Genomic DNA, 16,457 nt, shown 5'->3' with positions numbered 1-16,457 from the left:
CAAGGCTAGTTGTTTCAGCTGGTCTTCTATATAAGCTGGAATCCTAAAGAAGTAGGTTCCAACAGATGTGCTGCAAGTAGGCAAAGAAGAGTCTTCCTTCTTCCAATGTCCTTATGTAAGCCTCTAGCAGGTGGGTGTACTACCACGCCTGGGTTTGGAACTTGCTTTGTTCCAGGGTGGCTTTGAACTCAGAGATCTACTTGCCTCAGTCTCCTGGGATTAAAGGCAGGTACTACCTTTCTGGGCCTAAGATTTTCATGGCCACTAGGCCTCAGGATCTCCTTGTAAAGATTCAGGTCAGAAGCGTGAGTCTTGCAGCCTCAAGATCTGGATCATAGGTGTGCCCTCCATTTCTGGATTGTAGTTCACAGACAAACTGACAACCAGGACTAGCCATCACAGATAGAGTGGTGGTTAGAATAGGAATGGCTCCCATAGGCTCACATATTTAAATGTATTGTGATTAGGGAGTGGCACTACTTGAGAGGCGTTAGAAGGTGTGGCCTTGTTGGAGTGTGTGTGTGGCTCTGTTGTCAGAACTGTGTCAGTGAGCGTGGGCTTTGAGGTTACAGAGCACAAGCCAGCCCCAAAGGTTCTTTCTCTTCCTGCTGCCTGCTGATCTGAATGTAGAACTCTCAACCCCTTCTTCAGCACCAGGTCTGCCTGCACGCTGCCGTGCTTCCCACCGTGATGATAATAGACTAAACCTCTACAACTGTAAGCCAGTCTCAATTAAATGCTTTTCTTTATTAGAGTTGTTGTGTTTCCAGTGTCTCTTCCCAGCAATAGAACACTGACTAAGACAGATGACAGACAGACAGACAGTAGATAGATAGTTGTACAAATATATAAATACAACCTGCTAAGTCTGCTTTTGTTGTTTGTATGTACATGATTTTAGTATTGGATAACCGATTAGGAGGCTCATTCCTAAAGTTCTCCCTTTCTCTGCAGTCATTAGTTACCTGAAGTTTTTTGTCCAGGGGTGGGCCCTGTGAGATTCTCCCCTCTGTGTTAGCATGGCTGCTGACATGTTGCCATTCAATTCTTGCTTAGAGAGCCATTTCTAGAAAAGACAGGCTTACAGCAGACCTCCCGGTCTTCTGGGTCTTACAATCTTTCTGTCACCTCTTCCCTGATCCTTAGGTACAAGAGTTGTATTGAAGATCTATCAGTTAGTGATGGCCTTCCCATGATCTGTTGATCTCTGCACTGAGTCTAACTGTAGCTTTTAGTAACAGACTCCATTTGCAGTGAAAAGGAGTTTCTTTCATGGAAGGTAAGAAGTATTCTTTTCTGTGGGTGTTATGACTTGAATGCAAACAGTCCCCCAAAGCTCATCACATATTTGAATATTTGGTCCACAGTTAGAGGACTCGGTTGGGAAGGATTAGGAGGTGTGGCTGCGTCTAGAGACTGGGAGGGAGGTGTGGCCATGTCTCCTTAGTTGCTGGGGGGTGGACTTGGAGGTTTCAAAAGACTCCTGCCTTTATCATTGTGCCTCTTGGCTTCCCGCTTGTGGTTTCCAGGCGTGAGCCCTCAGCTGTTCCTGCCACCATGCCTTTGGCTCACCTTCATGGACTCTGACCCTGTGGAACTGGAAGCCTAATTAAACCTTTTCTTCTATAACATGCCTTGCTTGTGGTGTTTCACCACAACAATAGAAAAGAAACTGTGGGTATAAGGATAAGTTTTACAATGCAGCTAAGAAATTATGCTGGTCTAGTAAAGTAGTAATAGTAGATGCTCTTCTAAGACCCATTAACTTATAGTCCCGGGTACTTAGCTAGGTTTCTAGTACTAGGCACAATTTTCTTCCTCTTAAATGGACCTAAAGTCCAGTTACCATTGGTAACCAGTTGGTTACCGTCAAGATATGATGCCACTATTTTACCTATATGAACGTTTTGCCATAATGGTCAGAGTTTTGGCTCCTAAGTGTCACAGCTGGATAAGACTATTGATTCTAATACCAGAGGGACAAACCACAGTTGTTTAGTAAAGTCTCAAGGAATCATACTATTTTATATTTACCTAAAATTTTACATATATATGTGTATATACATATAAGTGTACATATATATATCATACAAGTGTGAGAATGTAAGTATATACAAAATTATTCTACTTAGACTGACAGTGCTCCCCACAGGAGCCATAGACTATCTAACAAAAGCACAGGTGCCAGGCGTGAAAACCTCTGTATTATCGGTCAGGGTAGTCCAAGTGACTCCCCAAACAATACAGGCTGTCACTGACACCACTGGTTGCCTCTGACAGGCCTGCTAGGTCTTACCTAACTCCCAGGGGTCCAGTTTCCGTAGAACCAGAAAGTACTTGGCAAGCTTCCAAAGTAGGGAAGCAAGCCACATCCCTAACACTCTCACTTTTCTCTTAAAGGTGCCCCTAGTGGGATAAAGCAAGGTCCCCATCCCCTATCCACATCCTGTCAGAGAACCCTGATATTCACAGTCACAGGCCCCCATATCCGGATGGCTCTCTGAGCTCAGAACAAACTCCTTTTCTCAGCAGGGCCTCCTTTTCCTGCCTGACTTTGTCTGGAGAGTGTCCCTGAACGCAGGTGCCCGACCTTATCTGGAGAATGACCTTGTGCGGGGCTGTGTAACTCAACACACAAGTCCCGTGCTGGCTTCCTGCCCAAGTGATAACTAGGTACTGTGTTATGACCAATTAGCCCTTTCCTCCTGTACCCCCAAGAGCCTTTCTACAGCCTATTCCTGGAACAATCAAGTAGCGTCGCCTCACTGCAGCAGCCTCTGGAAGTCCATCTGTCAGGACTCACTGTCAGAAGCCTGCTCCATGAGTCTGCTCCCTTCCTCAAGGCACCAGGCGGGGATGGAGGAGAAGCGGGACCACAACCTCCTCCACACCAAACTACCTACAGCTCTCTCAAATGTGCGACCCCCTGGCATCCCCTGTATCTCTTGCCATCTCATCTGTACCCAACATCTACTCATCATCTTCCAGGTAGCACTTCCTCTCCAGAGCCCTCCCCTTCTCCAACGCTGACTCAGAACCCTTCTAAATTGCTCGGAGCCCACTTTCTCCTTTCTGTAGCCCAATACCAACCACTTAGGAAAGAGCCTGGGGCACGCTAGCCACATCACTCCGTTTCAAAATTCAAAATTCAAAATAGAATTTTTAATGTTAAAAGGTGACTTAGTTAGAGTTTTACTGCTGTGAACAGACACCATGACCAAGGCAACTCTTATAAGGACAACATTTTATTGGGGCTGGCTTACAGGTTCAGAGGTTCAGTCCATTACCATCAAGGCAGGAACATGGCAGCATCCAGGCAGGCATGGTGCAGGAGGAGCTGAGAGTTCTACACCATCATCTGAAGGCTGCTAGCAGAATACTGACTTCCAGGCAGCTCAGATGAGGCTCTTAAAGCCCATGCCCACAGTGACACACCTATTCCAACAAGGCCACACCTCCAAATAGTACCCCTCCCTGGTCCAAGCATATTTGAACCATGACAAAAGGTATTAGTTGTAAAGAGGCAGCCAAGCAGTAGAGTAAGAAAAAGCAACGATCGCATCCTCCAAACCCAGCAAGCACCTTCAGGAAAAGCCAGAGGACCCTTGAGCACTGCACAGTGGTTCCCTCCAGGAGGCAAGTGGACTGAATACATGTGCCCAAAGTGGGGCTGGGCTCATCCAGGGTAATGCGCACTCTTTAGATGGAGGTGCCCCTACCCCACAAGACTGCCCTTGTGCATCAGCCCAGGGGCTTCTGTCTTCTGATACTCCATGGGCCTTAAGTCCAATGCCAATGGCACAGTATCTTTACAGAGCCCAGCAGAGATTATAGCCGCAGCATGCCATTGCTCTTGAAGGCAAAAATCAGCAATGGGGTTGACGGCTCAACCGTCAACAACCATCTGGGTCTTTCCGGGATGCTAACTATGCTCTCCGCAGTGGCTGGGCCAGCCTTAGCCAGAATCTTCCTGGGAGAGTCTGACTAACTTTGCTGAGTATAAGCTATCACCACTCTGTATCTCTCTTCTGAAAAGACTGCTTCGGTAATACCTCAGATAGATGGTGGACAGCTGTCTGGGCTGAAAGGCTCACCCAAAGGGCAGGTGGGCAGGTGGCACAGAAAGATGCTCAGGTAACGGATGATGGTTCTCACACAGTTGCCTCCTGCTCCCTGACTCTTCAAGTTTCGAGTGGATGGACACTTCTGACAGGCTGTGTGCCACCAGACAAAGAGCTAGGGAAAGGCTCATTGGAGCAGCTCCAAATCTCAGACTGTCTTAGGGCAGTGAAAGACAGCCCCCTTGGCTGCTGGCAGGGAGGTAATGCAATCTGGGCTTGGCTGGAAACCGGAGATGTGCTGTAACCTGGCTAATTGTTACTGAGCAGAGAGGCAAAGACTAGATGGGGATTCGCAGCTGCGAGGGCAAAGAGACCCCGTGAGAAGCTTGAGTTTGCGCCTGCCTCCATACACGCCTGGGACAGCTATGAGGTACCTGTTTCCATCAAGTGACAAGCACTGACGCTGGTCCCTTAAAATGTCATTTACAGAATCTGTTTAGCATTGTAATTATGGACCACAATAAAAATGACAGTCAAATGTGGCAAGTATCACAAAAGAGAAGGAACGAAGCAAAGGACTATGGGTGCACCAAGAAAGGGAGACCCAGAGGATGATGGGAAGTTCCCAGAGTCTGGGCTTGGCACAGAGCAGAGAATGTGTAGAGAAGGCCAAGGGGACATAACAACTGTGCTTGAAGGCACCCTGTGGAAAGAAAGTGGTCAGAGATAGACAGGGACAGTGGCCTAAGGCCACAGGGACCTTTGAATGATGCAATAAACAACACAATAAAGTTTCTCCGCCAAGAAACAGAGTTTCCTAAGGATAAGCTGAGATCAAATCTCAAGGTTTTGTTTGTTATTTATTTAAAACCTGAATTAATCCAAGCAATGGTGGTGCATGCCTTTAATCACAGCATTTAAGAGGCAGAGGCAGGTAGATCTCTGGGAGTTCAAGACCTCTGTGAGTGCCAGGACAGCCAGGACTACACAGAGAAACCCTGTCTCAGAAAAAAAAAAAAAAAAAAAAAAAAAAAAAAAGCAAAACCATAAAACAAACAAACAAGATCTCTGAGTTGAAACAGTACCTGGAAAGAAGGTTGAGGCAGTAAAAGCGCTTCCTGCGAGCTGAAGACCCCAGGACCCACATAATAGAAAGAGGGAACTGATTTTCACATGTTGTCTTATGATCTCTACACACATGCCATACATACATACATACACACATACATAAATGAAAGTAACAATTTTTTTATTTAAAAAGAAAAACAGTGCATCTTATGAACATGGTAATAAATGTCAAACTCTCCAAGAGCAGCCCAGAAGGATGAGATTGTTCCCAGAAGCAATTTTTTCTTTCTAGTTTTACAGACTACCTACCAGGAGTATCACAGGTACAAATACATAGGTACACATGCAGAACTGCCACATACTACTGTGTGAATACATACTACATACCACCTCTGTGGTGCTTTGAACATGCATGGCCCAGGGGGTGGCACTATTGGGAGGTGTGGCCTCGTTGGAATGGGTGTGGCCTCGTTGATTGGGTGTGGCCTCATTGGAGTAGGTGTGGCCTCGTTGGAGGAAGGGTGTTACTGTGTAGACAGGCTTTGAGAGCCCTAGTGCTCAAGCTCCATGCAGTGCAGAGAAGTCAGACTCTTCCTGGCTGCCTTCAGATCAAGATGTAGAGCTCTCAGCTTCTTCTCTAGCATCATGTCTGCCTGGATGCTGCCATGCTTTTTGCCATGATAATAATGGACTGAACCTCTAAAACTGTAAGCCATCCTCAATTAAATGTTGTCCCTTATAAGAGTTGCCTTGGGAGACCGGCGGCAACAGCAGCAGCAGCAGCAGCAGCAGCGGCTGGTCCAGAGGAAGGGCCATCAGCAGTAGAACCAAGCGGACAGGGTCCAGGCAGACCCGGCGCCCACGACCACTGGCCATCGCTGGCCAGCCAGGCTGCAAGCAGCGGCGGATTTACGGTGCCTTTCACCACACAGAAGCCACATCAGAACTCTGCCTCCCGCCAGTCAGTTACCAGGGCTCCATATTGGTTCTCGGTCGCCAGAGAAATCAGACTGAGGTACGCAAATATAACCCGAGACCAACATCGCGGGGGTCTAAGCCCGACGGGCGTTGGCCTGCACCCAGGCCCTGGGCTGATCGGAGGTCCACCGGGGTGCAAACCCGGCCAGGAGGTTTTTTTCCTCCCGGGCCGGCGCGCGCACCACCACCATTTTGCCTAAGGGAAGCCAGGGAGACCTAGCAGGCAAAACCAAACCGGCTAACAGGCATAGCTCAAGGCGGACATAGCAGGGGTCTCAGACGGTCAGGCCCCGGACTGCCCCCAGGTCCTGGGCTGCTCGGCGGGCCATCTGTGTGCCAACCCAGCCAGGAGCTTGTTTGCCTGGGCCGGCGCGCACCACCGCCATTTTGCCTACGGGAAGCCAGAGAGACCTAGCAGGCAAAACCAAACCAGCTAACAGGCATAGCCCAAGGCGGACATAGCAGGGGTCTCAGACGGTCAGGCCCTGGACTGCCCCCAGGCCCAGGACTGCTCGGCGGGCCATCTGTGTGCCGACCCAGCCAGGAGGTTGTTTATCGGGGCCGTTTGCGTACCACCGCCATTTTGCCTACGGGAAGCCAGAGAGACCTAGCAGGCAAAACCAAACCAGCTAACAGGCATAGCCCGAGGCGGACATAGCAGGGGTCTCAGACGGTCAGGCCCTGGACTGCCCCCAGGTCCTGGGCTGCTCGGCGGGCCATCTGTGTGCCGACCCAGCCAGGAGCTTGTTTGCCCGGGCCGGCGCGCACCGCCGCCATTTTGCCTACGGGAAGCCAGAGAGACTAGCAGACAAAACCAAATCAGCTAACAGGCATAGCCCAAGGCGGACATAGCAGGGGTCTCAGACGATCAGGCCCTGGACTACCCCCAGGCCCTGGGCTGCTCGGTGGGCCATCTGTGTGCCAACCCGGCCAGGAGGTTGTTTATCCGGGCCAGTTTGCGCACCACCGCCATTTTGACTACGGGAAGCCAGAGAGACCTAGCAGGCAAAACCAAACCAGCTAACAGGCATAGCCCAAGGAGGACATAGCAGGGGTCTCAGGCGGTCAGGCCCTGGACTGCCCCCAGGCCCTGGGCTGCTCGTTGGGCCATCTGTGTGCTGACCCAGCCAGGAGGTTGTTAGCCCTGCAGACTCTCCCAGCACTCTCAGGGAACTCGCGCATGCCACCATCCTAGCCACCTGACACATCCAATTAACACCCACAGCTGAGGGGAGCTTTGCACCAACATTGGCCTGCCAGGCTTTTGCCTAGACTCAGGGCCTGAGCAGCTAGGCTAGCCTTGTGTGCACCAACCCAGTTAAGAGTTCTGCTGCCCAGATCAGCCTGGGCGGCAGCACCACATATCCAAGTCCTGCAAGTGGCTAGCTGGGCTTCCGGGAGGCCAGCTGGGAGAAGTCAGTGTGCTCCAGTGAATCCAGCGGGCCCCAGCGGGAGCCTTCGGGTGCCTGCTTTGGGATCTGAACAGCCTGGGCAGCAGCACCCTGTCTTTAAGCAGCGCAGGAGGTAAGCTGTGCACCAGAGGCCAACTGGGAAGGGGCAGCTTGCACTGGTGAGTCCAGCACTGACAAGAAAAACTAACACCAGTGAGAACTAGATGGCAAAAGGCAAACGCAGGAACGTCACTAACAGAAATCAAGGCAATATGGCAACATCTGAACCCAATTCTCCTCTACCAACATGTCCTGGATACCCCATCACACCAGTAAAACAAGATTTGGATTTAAAATCACTGGTCATGATGCTGGTACAGGAACACATGAAGGACACACTTAAAGAAATTCAGGAGAAAATGGATCAAAAGTTAGAAGCCCTTGCAAGGGAAACACAAAAATCATTGAAAGAAATCCAGGAGAATACAAAAGCCAACAAGGAGAAAATGCAAAAAACACTTAAAGAAATACAGGAGAACTTTGATCAACAGGCTGAGGTCATGAAAGACGAAACACAAAAATCTCTTAAAGAAATACAGGAGAACTTTGGTCAACAGGCTGAGCTCATGAAAGAGGAAACACAAAAATCTCTTAAAGAATTACAGGAAAACACAAACATACAAGTGAAGGAGCTAAGCAAAACCATCCAGGATCTAAAATCAGAAGTAGAAACAACTAAGAAAACTCAAAGGGAGACAACTTTGGAGATAGAAAGCCTTGGGAAGAAATCAGGGGACAGAGATACAAATATCAACAACAGAATACAAGAGATAGAAGAAAGAATCTCAGATGCTGAAGATTCCATAGAAACCATGGACTCAACAGTTAAAGAAAATGCAAAATGCAAAAAGCTTGTAACCCAAAATATCCAGGAAATCCAGGACACAATGAGAAGACCAAACCTAAGGATTATAGGCATAGATGAGAGTGAAGATTTACAACTTAAAGGGCCAGCAAATATCTTCAATAAAATTATGGAAGAAAACTTCCCTAACCTAAAGAGAGAGATGCCCATGAATATACAAGAAGTCTACAGAACTCCAAACAGACTGGACCAGAACAGAAATACTTCCCGTCACATAATAATCAAAACACCAAATGTTCTAAACAAAGAAAGAATACTAAAGGCAGTAAGAGAAAAAGGCCAAGTAACATATAAAGGAAGACCTATCAGAATCACAGCAGACTTTTCACCTGAGACTATGAAGGCTAGAAGGTCCTGGGCAGATCTCATGCAGACTCTAAGAGAACACAAATGCCAACCAAAACTACTATATCCAGCAAAACTCTCAATCACCATAGATGGAGAAACTAAGATATTTCATGACAAAACCAAGTTTACCCAATATCTATCCACAAACCCGGCCCTAAAAAGGATAATAGGAGGACAACACCAATACAAGGAGGGAAACTTCACCCTGGAAAAAGCAAGATAGTAACCTTTCCTCAAACCCAAAAGAAGTTAAGCATTCAAATTTTAAAAATAACGTCAAAAATGATAGGAAGTAACAATCACTATTCCTTAATATCTCTTAACATCAATGGACTTAATGCCCCAATAAAAAGACACAGACTAACTGAATGGATACGTAAACAGGACCCTACATTTTGCTGCTTACAGGAAACACACCTCAGGGTCAAAGACAAACACTACCTTAGAGTAAAAGGCTGGAAGACAATTTTACAAGCAAATGGTCTCAGGAAACAAGCTGGAGTAGCCATTTTAATATCAGATAAAATTGACTTTCAACCCAAAGTCATCAAAAGAGACCCTGAGAGACACTTCTTGCTGGTCAAAGGAAAAATACAAAAAGAAGAACTGTCAATCCTGAACATCTATGCCCCAAATGCAAGGGCACCCTCTTTCGTAAAAGAAACTTTATTAAAACTAAAAGCACACATTGCACCTAACACAATAATTGTGGGTGACTTCAACACTGCACTTTCCTCAATGGACCGATCAGGAAAACAGAAACTAAACAGGGACACAATGAAACTAATTGAAGCTTTGGACCAATTAGATTTAACAGATATATATAGAACATTCTATCCTAAAACAAAAGAATATACCTTTTTCTCAGCACCTCATGGTACCTTCTCCAAAATCGACCATATAATTGGTCACAAGACAGACCTCAACAAATATAAGAAGATAGAACTAATTCCATGCCTCCTATCTGATCACTATGGAGTAAAAGTGGTCTTCAATAGCAACAGAAACAACAGAAAACCCACATACACGTGGAAACTGAACAATACTCTACTCAATGATACCTTGGTCAAGGAAGAAATAAAGAAAGAAATTAAAGACTTTTTAGAACACAATGAAAATGAAAACACAACATACCCAAATCTATGGGACACAATGAAAGCAGTGCTAAGAGGAAAACTCATAGCCCTGAGTGCCTCCAAAAAGAAAATGGAGAGAGCATACATTACCAGCTTAATGACACACCTGAAAGCCCTAGAACAAAAAGAAGCTACTTCGCCCAGGAGGAGTAGAAGGCAGGAAATCATCAAACTCAGGGCCGAAATCAATCAAGTAGAAACAAAGAGAACCAGACAAAAAATCAACAAAACCAGGAGCTGGTTCTTTGAGAAAATCAACAAGATAGATAAACCCTTAGCCAGACTGACCAAAGGGCACAGAGAAAGTATCCAAATTAACAAACTTAGAAATGAAAAGGGAGATATAACAACGGAAACTGAGGAAATCCAAAAAATCATCAGATCCTACTACAAGAGCCTGTACTCAACACAACTGGAGAATCTGGAGGAAATGGACAATTTCCTTGAAAGATACCAGATACCAAAATTAAATCAGGACCAACTAGACCATCTAAACAGTCCCATAATGCCTAAAGAAATAGAAGGAGTCATAGAAAGTCTTCCAACCAAAACAAGCACAGGACCAGATGGCTTCAGTGCAGAATTCTACCAGACCTTCAAAGAAGAGTTAACACCAATACTCTTCAAACTATTCCACAAAATAGAAACAGAAGGAACACTACCCAATTCCTTCTATGAAGCCACAATTACGCTAATACCAAAGCCACACAAAGATCCAACAAAGAAAGAGAACTTCAGACCAATTTCCCTTATGAACATCGATGCAAAAATACTCAATAAAATTCTTGCCAACCGAATCCAAGAACACATCAAAACGATCATCCACCATGATCAAGTAGGCTTTATCCCGGGAATGCAGGGTTGGTTCAATATACGGAAATCCATCAATACAATCCACTACATAAACAAACTCAAAGAACAAAACCACATGGTCATTTCATTGGATGCTGAAAAAGCATTTGACAAAATTCAGCATCCCTTCATGCTTAAAGTCTTGGAGAGAACAGGAATTCAAGGCCCATACCTAAACATAGTAAAAGCAATATACAGCAAACCGGTAGCCAGCATCAAACTAAATGGAGAGAAACTTGAAGCAATCCCACTGAAATCAGGGACCAGACAAGGCTGCCCCCTTTCTCCTTATCTTTTCAATATTGTACTTGAGGTACTAGCTCGGGCAATTCGACAACATAAGGAGGTCAAAGGGATACAAATTGGAAAGGAAGAAGTCAAACTATCATTATTTGCAGACGACATGATCGTCTACCTAAGTGACCAAAAGAACTCCACTAGAAAGCTCCTACAGCTGATAAACAACTTCAGCAAAGTGGCAGGTTATAAAATCAACTCAAGCAAATCAGTGGCCTTCCTATACTCAAAGGATAAGCAGGCTGAGAAAGAAATTAGGGAAATGACCCCCTTCACAATAGCCTCAAACAGTATAAAGTATCTTGGGGTGACTCTTACCAAACATGTGAAAGATCTGTATGACAAGAACTTAAGACTCTGAAGAAGGAAATGGAAGAAGACCTCAAAAAATGGGAAAACCTCCCATGCTCATGGATCGGTAGAATCAATATAGTTAAAATGGCCATTTTGCCTAAAGCACTATACAGATTCAATGCAATACCCATCAAAATCCCAACTCAATTCTTCACAGAGTTAGAAAGAGCAATTATCAAATTCATCTGGAACAACAAAAAACCCAGGATAGCTAAAACTATTCTCAGCAACAAAAGAAAATCTGGGGGAATCAGTATCCCTGACCTCAAGCAATACTACAGAGCAATAGTGTTAAAAACTGCATGGTATTGGTACAGTGACAGACAGGAGGATCAATGGAACAGGATTGAAGATCCAGAAATGAACCCACACACCTATGGCCACTTGATCCTCGACAAAGAGGCTGAAAACATCCAATGGAAAAAAGATAGCCTTTTCAACAAATGGTGCTGGTTCAACTGGAGGTCAGCATGCAGAAGAATGCGAATTGATCCATCCTTGTCTCCTTGTACTAAGCTCAACTCCAAATGGATCAAGGACCTCCACATAAAGCCAGACACTCTGAAGCTAATAGAAAAGAAACTGGGGAAGACCCTTGAGGACATCGGTACAGGGAGAAAGTTTCTGAGCAGAACACCAATAGCGTATGCTCTAAGAGCAAGAATTGACAAATGGGACCTCATAAGGTTACAGAGTTTCTGTAAGGCAAAAGACACCATCAAGAGGACAGATGGGCAACCAACAAATTGGGAAAAGATCTTCACCAATCCTACATCAGATAGAGGGCTAATATCCAATATATATAAAGAACTCAAGAAGTTAGACTCCAGAAAACCAAACAACCCTATTAAAAAATGGGGTACAGAGTTAAACAAAGAATTCTCACCTGAAGAACTTCGGATGGCGGAGAAGCATCTTAAAAAATGCTCAACTTCATTAGTCATTAGGGAAATGCAAATCAAAACAACACTAAGATTTCATCTTACACCAGTCAGAATGGCTAAGATTAAAAATTCAGGAGACAGCAGGTGTTGGAGAGGGTGTGGAGAAAGAGGAACACTCCTCCACTGCTGGTGGGGTTGCAAATTGGTACAACCACTCTGGAAATCAGTCTGGCAGTTCCTCCGAAAACTGGGCACCTCACTTCCAGAAGATCCTGCTATACCACTCCTGGGCATATACCCAGAAGACTCCCCACCATGTAATAAGGATACATGTTCTACTATGTTCATAGCAGCCCTATTTATAATTGCCAGATGTTGGAAAGAACCCAGGTATCCCTCAACAGAAGAGTGGATGCAAGAAATGTGGTATATCTACACAATGGAGTACTATTCAGCCATTAGAAACAATGAATTCATGAAATTCTTAGGCAAATGGATGGAGCTAGAGAATATCATACTCAGTGAGGTAACCCAGACTCAAAAGGTGAATCATGGTATGCACTCACTAATAAGTGGATATTAACCTAGAAAACTGGAATACCCAAAACATAATCCACACATCAAATGAGGTACAAGAAGAAAGGAGGAGTGGCCCCTGGTTCTGGAAAGACTCAGTGAAACAGTATTCAGCAAAACCAGAACGGGGAAGTAGGAAGGGGTGGGTGGGAGGACAGGGGAAGAGAAGGGGGCTTACGGGACTTTCGGGGAGTGGGGGGGCTAGAAAAGGGGAAATCATTTGAAATGTAAATAAATTATATCGAATAAAAAAAAATTAAAAAAAAAAAAAAAGAGTTGCCTTGGTCGTGGTGTCTCTTCACAGCGATGGAAACCCTAGCTAAGACAACCAAGGAGACTCAAGAGGTTAACCCATTGCATGCTGGCTTGTTAAATTGCTTTCTGGATGAGCGGGTATTTCAAAGAAAGGCATCTCTTTCCATTTTTTTTTCTTGAGCATGTTATTGCAAACCAAGACCACTTATATGCATTATGCTCATATAGGCATGAGAATGCAATCAACCATTCTCACAGCTTTTTATTTATATACAGAAGAATCTATTCTATAGTAATCATAGGGTACCTTTAGTTTGCAAGGCACCACAGACACCATTTCACAAGGGCACATATGTAACTACCTGATTTTCTTTTGTGGTTACTCGGCATCCTTCAGCACCAAAGATCCTTATGAACTGTGCTCTAGGAAGCATTGTGGACGAAGGTGCCCTGCTCCATGCCCTGCAGTTTGGTCAGTGTGCTGGGACTACACTGGATGTGTTTACAGGAGAGCCACCATGGGACTGGGCCTTAGTGGACTGCAAGAACCTCATCAGCTGTCCCCACCTGGGCGCCAGCACCAAGGAGGCCTAGAGCTGCTTTGGAGAGGAAATCGCAGTACAGGTTGTTGACATGGTGAAGGGGAAATCTCTAACAGGGGCTGTAAACACTCTTTACCAGTGCCTTCTCTCCACACACCAAGCCTTGGATTGGTCTGGCAGAAGCATTGGGCACGCTGATGCACGTCTGGGCTGGCTGCCCTAAAGGAACCATCCAGGTGGTTACACAAGGAACATCTCTGAAGAATGCTGGGACATGCCTGAGCCCTGCAGTCATTGTCGGTCTCCTGAGAGAAGCATCCAAGCAGGCAGACGTGAACCTGGTGAACGCTAAGCTACTGATGAAAGAGGCTGGCCTCAGTGTCAACACCTCCCACAGTCCTGGGGTCCCAGGGGAGCAGGGAATGTCTCCTGACTGTGGCCCTGGCTGGTGCTCCCTACCAACCTGTGGGCATGGTCCAGGGCACCACACCAATGTTGCAGGTGCTCAACGGGACTATCTTCAGGCCTGAGGTGCTACTATGCAAGGGCCAGCCCCTGCTCATGTTCCAGACTCAACCCTCCAACCCTGTAATGCTGCCCACTATGATCGGCCTCCTGGCAGAGGCCGGTGTACTATGAAACCAGCTGCTGTCCTACGAAACTTCCACGGTATCTGATGGAGAGACCTGGACTATCATGTGAACCATCATGGGCCTCTCCTCCCTGCTGCCCAGCCTGGGAGTATGGAAGCAGCATGTATCTGAAGTTTTCCAGTTCTGCTTCTGACCCTGGGGCTCAGCGGTCTCAGCGTCTCAGGTCTCAGGCTCTTCTGAAGAAACCCGCTCACTGTGCCCTATAGAGAGAGGGAATCGCAGAACCAGGGCATCTGCTTGAACTAATATCTAGTAAAGAATCTAACTCAAGAAGAAGAAGGAGGAGGAGGAGGAGGAGTTCAACCAGGGCATCTGCTTGAACTAATATCTAGTAAAGAATCTAACTCAAGAAGAAGAAGAAGAAGAAGAAGAAGAAGAAGAAGAAGAAGAAGAAGAAGAAGAAGAAGAAGAAGAAGAAGAAGAAGAAGAAAGAAAGAGAGAAAGGAAGAAATGAACAAATGATCAAAGGAAGGAGCAGAGGGAGGGATGAAAGAAAGAAGAGAGAGAGAGAGAGAGAGAGAGAGAGAGAGAGAGAGAGAGAGAGAAACACACACATTTAACTCCAGAAGTCACAATGAGTTCATGGCCAGATGGTGTACATAGTGAGTTCTAGGTCACTTGCAGCTATATAATGAGACCCCCATCTCAAAGAGAGGGGTGGGGGAGAGAAGACGTCTGCTATAAAGACTTTGTATTTAGAACAGAAAATGAGCAAAATATCAAAAGGGCAGCCCCATGGGAAGAACAATGATGTCAGTCACCCAGACCCTCCAGGGCTCCCAGGGACTAAGCCATCAACCGAGGGGTACACATGGTTTCAGCCACAATTGTGGCAGAGGAATGCCTTGTCGGGCATCAGTGGGAGGAGAGGTCCTTGGTCCTATGAAGGCTCGATAGTTGCCCCAGCATGGGGAAATTGAAGCGGGGTATGTGGGAATGGGTTGGGCAAAGGGGCATCTTCTTGGAGTCAGGGGGTGGGAGGATGGGTTGAGGGTTTTCTGGGAGTGGGGAAAACGGGAAAGGGTATAACATTTGAAATGTAAATGAAGAATATATTTAATTAAAAAAAAAGCATTCACCCAGTCCTTACATAGCAAAATTAAGTTAAATATATTCAGGTCTCAAAAAAGTGAAGCTAGAAATGAAATCCTGTGTTATCAGAATACACAATAAAGGAACACAAGACAGGATGACAAGAATGGGTGTAGCTAAACCAGCTGTGGCGATACACATCTGCAATCCCAACTCTTGGAGGTAAAGGCCAAAAGAGCAGAAGTCCAGGGTCATTGTCAGTTACACAGTGAATTCCAGGCTAACCTGGAATACGTGGACCCCGCCTCAAAAACAAAGGAACAAACACACAGAAGTAAATTAGTAGTCAGATCTAATTTACACCCTGAGGAGTCCTACCCTCACTGGGCCAAGCACCAACCAAGTTACTGACTATCTTGCTTCTCCAGGCTCCTCCAAGGGGCAGTTTTCTGTTTGCAACATTCTTCTCTCTGGCATCAAGCTTTGGCTCACAGACTGTAGGTCTCATAGGTTGGAGAAGCCAAGATCAATCTCCTACACACGGTCCTGGTCGAAAACAATGTCCTTGCCTGTCCAGCAAGTTTGAGGCCTTAGGTTCCAAGAACCCTAGCAACTCAGAAAATATTTTAAAACATTTTGTTTAACTTTCTGTGTATAAGTGCTTTACCTGGGCTGGAGAGATGGTTCAGCGGTTAAGAGCACTGACTGCTCTTCCGAAGGTCTTGAGTTCAAATCCCAGCAACCACATGGTGGCTCACAACCATCCGTGATGAGATCTGATACCCTCTTCTGGTGTGTCTGAAGGCAGCAACAGTGTCCTTAGATATAATAATAAATAAATCTTTTTTTTTAAAAAGTGCTTTACTTGCATGTATGTGTGTCAACATACATGCCAGGTGCCCTCAGAGGTCAGAAGAGGGCATCTGATCTCCTAGAACTGAGGTTGTGGGGTTGTGGATGGCCGAGTTACCAGGTAGGTGCTTGGAACCTAACCTGGTCCTCTTCAAGAGCGTCAGAGCATCATGTACTGGTTTTTTTTGTTTGTTTGTTTGTTTGTTTGTTTTATTTTGTTTTGAATTGCTTTTGGTTTGTTTGTTTTTTTATT

The 16,457-nt window shown here is 45.8% G+C and overlaps 1 pseudogene; it reads left to right on the top strand.

Annotated features, from left to right (window-relative positions):
* The first annotated feature begins 13,536 nt into the window (after positions 1-13,536).
* On the top strand, positions 13,537-14,453 carry LOC127684197 (D-3-phosphoglycerate dehydrogenase-like; annotated as a pseudogene).
* Positions 14,454-16,457: the final 2,004 nt, after the last annotated feature.

The sequence above is a fragment of the Apodemus sylvaticus genome, chromosome 5 (genome assembly GCF_947179515.1).
Source record: "Apodemus sylvaticus chromosome 5, mApoSyl1.1, whole genome shotgun sequence".
NCBI classification, from domain to species: domain Eukaryota; kingdom Metazoa; phylum Chordata; class Mammalia; order Rodentia; family Muridae; genus Apodemus; species Apodemus sylvaticus.
The sequence above is the reverse complement of the archived record's forward strand: the minus strand, read 5'-3'. Positions and strand labels throughout refer to the sequence as shown.